Source organism: Musa acuminata, chromosome BXJ2-1 (assembly GCF_036884655.1).
Source record: "Musa acuminata AAA Group cultivar baxijiao chromosome BXJ2-1, Cavendish_Baxijiao_AAA, whole genome shotgun sequence".
In the NCBI taxonomy this organism is placed as follows: Eukaryota; Viridiplantae; Streptophyta; class Magnoliopsida; order Zingiberales; family Musaceae; genus Musa; species Musa acuminata.
In genome coordinates, this window is record NC_088338.1 from 21193203 (window position 1) to 21200369 (window position 7167).

Genomic DNA, 7167 nt, shown 5'->3' on the forward strand with positions numbered 1-7167 from the left:
TTCATATATGACAAATAAGATTCTAACAATAATGTTAAACTTAGTATTTTTTTTCGATATAAGAATAATTTTGATTCCAACATATTATACATCTAACGGTATCATGAGCTTGTGCCATCTTAAGATACTAAACAAATTTTTGTTATCATCAATAGAAGATATCAAAACTCAATATCATGGTAAGACAATATCATTTACCTTGCTTCGATAAAAATAACTTCCGTTGATATGTTTCAAAAATAATTATTGTAAAAAAAGATAAATACCATCAAATATTGTGTGATCAATATGGTAATAGAATAAGTATGCTCTTGTCCTTGACTTTTATTACATAGTTTAGATGATTTAATTGTGAAATGAACCAAACTAGTTTATCCGAACCAAATATGCCTCACATGGTATCTCCTCCTTTCTCTCCTATATTGATGTCACTAGTCTTTTCGCCTCCCATCACGCTCTTATCTCTTTCTCCTCATCGTTAATATCTTCTTAATTTTCAGATATATTCGCTTCTTCTTTTATACTATTTTATTATTCTCTATGCCTTTAGCCATACTCGGTCTCTCCCTTTCTTTCGGTACTACCCCAGATCGCCCTATATGCCTTCCATTCTCATCCATGTCGCTTCACCTAAAAAATATGCTAGATTAAACTTAGAAAATCTTAAAATTAGCAAACTTCGAAAAAATATTGACTCATCTTTGAAATGTTGTATCTCATATTTGGTAAAAGTCTAGAGTATAATGGACTTTTGTTGATATATTAATAAATGAAGATGGTTGCATTTATTTTCGTTAACAATATCAAAATATCTCGAATTATACTGCAAAAATTTCTAATATTACCAAAAATTAGAAAAAAAAATATTGATTCATTATTAAGATATTATCACCCATATTTGGTTAAAGTCTGAATATTATTCGGATGGTTAAATTGATAAATGTATGTGGTTAAATTTGTTCATAAAATTAATCCAAAAACATGTCAAATTAGATTTAAAATTTGATAAATCTTAAACAATATTAAATCATATGTATTTATTACTGAGTTGTTTGTCCATTTTTGGTGAAAGTTTGAGGTCCAGTCAATAAGTATTCTAAGTATTCCGAAGTTAAAATGATAGACTTTAAAATTTTGGCATAAGCAGTTAAAATATATATTTTTATATTTAATTTGAAAATGATTTTACTGCCAACCAATGCAAAATATCTGATCTATTAATATGTAATGCAATACAAGGAGTGCTACAACTTAATGAGATGTGAAAATACACTATATTTTCCTTTTTGATAGACTAGATGGCATTTATGAAAATTCCTCATATTTTTATTTGTAAATATAATTAAAATTAGTACTAAAAGGTAATGATAATATTGAAAATACATTATGCTAAAAAAATAAGAATGGTAATAACTGATATTAACAAAATTATTTATAACAATTGGATAGTATATTAAGAAGGGTGATTACTTGGGAAAATACCTACGTTGTAGGTTTTTCCTGATTAGTCAAGGTGGTATACAAAATAATTCTTAAAATATTGTCACCCTTCTTTCTCGCTATTATGTTGAATCGGTCGAAGACACCCCATTGATTAGTCTGACCCCATTGATTACTATTAGAATGGCTATCAAATAGACTTCTCTTCGTTGAAATTGAATCCAATTGACTCTTCTTTCTCTCATGCTCTTTCGGTCTCTTAGTTCTCCAATGCTCACCTCAGTCATAAATTAAACCCCTTTGTCAACTTTTCTACTTCCTCTCAAACCTTGGCTATCTTGCTTTGTATTAAAACTCCACTATTTGCTCTCAAACATCCTCTAGGACAAGTGTTGTCGTAACCCTTATTCCAATGCTACAACTTCTTGTTAGAAATGAGTCGGCACTAAGAGGGGGGGTGAATTACTGTAGCGATAAAAATTACGTCGGTTCAAAATCTCTCATTCGATTAAAGTCGATTTCGGAAAGATACTTAAAATTGAAAGCATACGGAAGAACGTAATGGATGTAAAGCAAGTAAGTTTGTAGTAAAGGTAAGTAGTACAAATAGAAATGCAAACTGAGTTTATAGGGGTTCGGTCGTCGTGACCTACATCCACTCCACCGATTCCTCTTCCATCGAGGCCATCGGCATCCACTATCGGTCTTCCTTCAATAGGCGAAGACCAACCACCTTTTACAGCTCTTTCTCCTTTTACCGGGTTTAGGAGATAACCCTTACACTCCCACTTACTCCTCTCTCAAACTATTCTAACACTTAGATTTTTTAGAGGAGTTCACACAAGATTACAACAGCATATCTTTTTTTTTTTAACTCTCAATTCTTGTGTAGGTTAACCGGGGATGAGAGGAGTATTTATAGGCCTCAATTTGATTCAAACTTGGAGCCTAAAAATGTCTCATCCATAGTTTTCCGGGTCCTGGTAGTACCACCGCCTACAATACTGACATTGGGCGGTACCACCACCTAGGAGACTATGTCTAGGTGGTATCACCGCCTGATACTACCACTGGGCGGTACCACCGCCCAGACTAGCGATACCACCACCTGACATAATCTCGAAGATTGTGCTACAATAGTGCCACCTATCGGGTCACTGTTTGGGCCTTTTATTGGGCCCAACACTATCCATACATGGGCCTAACTAGCTCCTAATTAGGTTGGCCCAATTTCAATCCTAATTATGTGCTAACTACGAAATTAAAGACATTTACTAAGCTAAACAAGTCCGTAAGTCAAGGTTTCTTCCGACGATCTCTCGGCAATATTCCAACGGACTCCCAGCAAGCTCCTGGACTTCACGATGATCTTCTTGGCGAGTTCCAATGAGCTTCTTTGGCAAGCTCCTAGACTTCTCAGTCAATTCCGGCAAAACTTCCGACGAACTCTTGAACTCCCAACGAAATCACATTCTTGACTCCAGGACTTTATTTGGCTTTATGTCTTGCTATCGTAGTTAATCCTGTACACATAAAACCTACTTCGATCTAGAAAATTATTACAAAGCAAATCAAATGTTGTCCGGCATGTCATTGGTTTATCGGCACTTCGTTCAAATCTTCGGCGCATCATCCTCTCTTGCAGCATATTGCCCAATCGGTCAGTTGACCTTCGCAACTCTGATTTACTTGGTGTAATTTCCGCTCTTCTTGGCCCGATGCCCAAACTCATGGTCCGAAGCCTTCTGCCGATACATCGATTGATCCTTCTGCTCGATGTCCAATCTTCTGACATGTTTTTCTCCGGCCCAACATGATTCTTCCTGCTTTAATTGTCTCTCCCTGATCGAAGCATCCTACGTCACTCAAAACGTAGATTAAATCATAAACATTATCAATTGGTTTCATCATCAAAATTCGAGATTCAACACTTCTATGGAACCGCTCCAGTCTCGTTTACTCTCGGTTGAGAAAACCCGACAAGCATTTCTCCTATCTGGAGTGGCTCCACCTGTAGTGTTTTAGTTTGAGTTTTTAGATTTTTGCTTGGGGTTTTTCGTCTCCAATGGCAGCATAAACCCTAAAACAAATAACATTTTAACATATCTTATCTCTAACGACATTGAAATTATATCGTTATATTCAATTGACCAATATATAATGGAATTGAAATCACTTCGTTATATACACCTAATCACCGTCAAGTTTCTGTTATGTTATAATTTCCTTTGGATTTCTTATCTGCCTCTAAAAAATCTTATCATTTTAAAGAAATATTTTAAACTGATAACATTCTTACTAATTTAACGGGACATGATTTTTTTATCTATGGAAAAAAAGTCTTAATTTTGTAGCTGTGTTGATATTATTATTTTAAGTAATATTTATAAACTGATAATATTCTTATTAGTACGGCATGTTATGATCATCAACTCACAATATGATCATTTATATTCGACAGATATTTTATTGTTAATGTTAAACATAGTAATTCTTATCCATGCAGGAACAATATTAATTCCAATGAATTACAAATCTAATTGATTTTGTATCAAACATGAGCTTGTGTCATCAATTTTTTGTTACATCGATATACGTGATCAAAACCCAATGTCACGGTAAGATGATATCGTGTACAAAATGTGTCAAATACTGTGTGGGCAAATATGATGATAAGCCAGGTTTATTATTTAGTTTAGAGGATTTAATTTTGAAACTAATCAAACCCGTTCATCTAACTGGTTTACTAACACCGTAATTCTTTCATTCTTTCTTCTCCTCGTTATTAGTTTCCCTCTCAATTTTTCGTCACTCTCATCTCTCCTTTACTATTGTCGCTCTTTCCATGTGAGCTCATTTCATATTACACTCGTTCTCCCTCTCCTTCATTGTTAATCTCTTCCTTTGTTTCACTATTACTTCTTACCGTCTATGCCCTCTGTCATGCTCGCCCTTAGACACTTTACCTTAAAAAATATGTTAGATTAAATTTTTTTATAAAAATTAAAATTAGAAAAAATATTTATTCATCATTGAAATATTATTTCTCATATTTGGTAAAAGTCTAATATATAATGTACACTATTTTTGTTATTACACAAATAAACGAACTAATAAATGAACATGGTTACATTTATTTTTAGAATCAATATGAAACGATCTAAAATTAGACTTAGAAAATCCCTAAAATTAACAAAAAAAAAGAAATATATATTGATTCATTATGCAGATACTAGTGCCCATATTTGGTGAAAGTCTGAGATGAAATGAATATTATTCTAGCAGTTACACTAATGAATTTACGTGGCTAAACTGGTTTGTAAAATCAACTTATAAACATGTCAAATTGGCTTTAAAAATTATAAAATCATTAGAACTATTAAATTCGATGAATTCATTATTGAGTTGTCCATTTTTGATGAAAGCTTGAGGTCCAATGGATAACTATTCCAACGTTAAAAATGATAGAAGAACACTTGTTCAGAGAATCAACATTAAAGCATGTCATTCTAGCCTTAAAAGGTCCCTAAAATTAGAAAAGATAGAAAAAAAAAAGAGATAGATACACTATTAAGATATTGTTTTCAATCTGTGATGAAAATTTGAGATGCAATAGACAAGTATTCTAGAATTACATTAAAATCAGTGTGGTTATACTTGTTTATAGACTGAACTTGAAAATATGTTAGAAAACTTAGGAAATCCATAAAATTAATGAAAATAAAAAATACCTATGTATTTACTATTGAAATTTTGTTACCCATCTATGAGGAAAGTTTGAGGTGCAATGGACACCTATTCTGAATATTTTTTCATGTTTTTACATTTTTCAAGTTGACTTGTGAAATAAGTGTAACAACGTTTATTTATAACGTTGGAATAGGTGTCTATTGCATCACAAACTTTCAGCACAAGTGTAACAACGTTTCTATTTTTTTGGTCCTTTATGGACTTTTAAAATTATATTTGGGAAGCTTTAGTTAATTCTATAAATAAGAATAATCACACTCATTTATCAATGCAAAATATGGAAGGCAACAGAATGCGAAGGATATTGAATCTCGAATTTTATTGATGAAACCAATTGATAGTGTTTATAATTTGATGTATGTTTTGAGTGACGTAGGAAGCATCGATCAGGAAGAGACAATTAAAGCAGGAAGAATCATGTTAGGCCGGAGAGAAACATGTCAGAAGATTGGATGTCGAGCCAAAGGATCGGTCAACGTATCGGTAGAAGGCTTTAGGCCATGAGTTCAGGCATTGGGCCAAGAAGAGTGAAAATTACATTAAGGAAATCGGAGTTGCGAAGGTCAACTAGCCGATTGGGTAATAGGCTGCAAGAGAGGACGATTCGCCGAAGAATCGGACGAAGCATCGATGAACCAATGACATGCCGGACAACATGATTCAAGCTTTGTAATAATTATCTAAGATCGAAGTAGGTTTTAATTGTGCAAGATTAACTACGATAGTGATCAAGCCATAAAGTAAAATGAAGTCTCGGAGTCAAGAACGAGATTTCGTTAGGAGTTCGAGAGTTCGTCGGAAGTCCGGACGTTCATCGGAAGCTCTGTTGGAATTGACCAAGAAGTCCAAGAGCTTGCCAAAGAAGCTCATTGGAACTTGCTAAGAAGATCGTCGTGAAGTCCAAGAGCTTGCCGGGAGTCCGTTGGAATATTGCCGAGAGATCGTTGGAAGTTCACCGGAAGAAACCTAGACTTACCGGACTTATTTAGCTTATTATATGCCTTAAATTTTATAGTTAACACATAATTAGGAAGGAATTGGGCCAACCCAATTAGGGGATAGTTGGGCCCAAGTTTGGGCTTTGTTGGGCCAAGTGAAAGGCCCAAATAGTGACCCAACAAGTGGCACCGTCATGGCACAGTCTCCAAGACTATATCAGGCGGAGACTATGTCAAGTGGTGGTACCGCTAGTCTGGGCGGTGGTACCGTCAGACTGGGTAGTGGTACCACCCAGTGTCAGGCTGCAGGTGGTGGTATCACCCAGTGTAGGCGGTGGTATCACCAGTACCCCAAAATTTTGGAGATTTAAATTTTGGCTCCAAGATTTGAAGTCATTTGGGGTCTATAAATGCCCCTGCATGGAGTAGTAAGAAAAGTGAACAAAAAGCTCTATGTTTCTAGAGTTGAAAACCCTTGTAAAGTATAGAGTCCCTCCTCCTAAAGTTTAGAGACCGTTCTAAGGGAGAGTGTGAGGGAAGCTTTGTAAAAAGGGGGTATAAAGGTTCTCTCCTGAGCTTGCAAAAGGAGAATAAAGTTGTAAGAAGGAGGTTGATCTTCGCCTATTAAAGGGAGATAGTTAGTGGATGTCGATGGCCTCGACGGAAGAGGAATCGGTGGAGTGGATGTAGGTCACGACAACCGAACCACTATAACTCGGTTTGTATTTACTTCTTGCAATTTACATTTACTGCAAACTGCCTTTCTTTACTTGCTTTACATCCGCTACACTATTTTGTATGCTTTGTATGCTTTCAAGTTAACATTTTCTGAAATGGGTTTAATCGCAACGAGATTTTGAACTGACGTAATTTTTACCACTACACTAATTCACCCCCTCCCCCCCCTCTTAGTGCTGACTCGTTCCTAACAAAGGAGGCGATGATTGAGGAGAGGGAGAGGTGAGATTGTGAGATTAACTGAGAAAGAAAAAAGAAAAAAAAGGAGGTTATAAATGAACCGATAGTAGTCGTCAAGGAG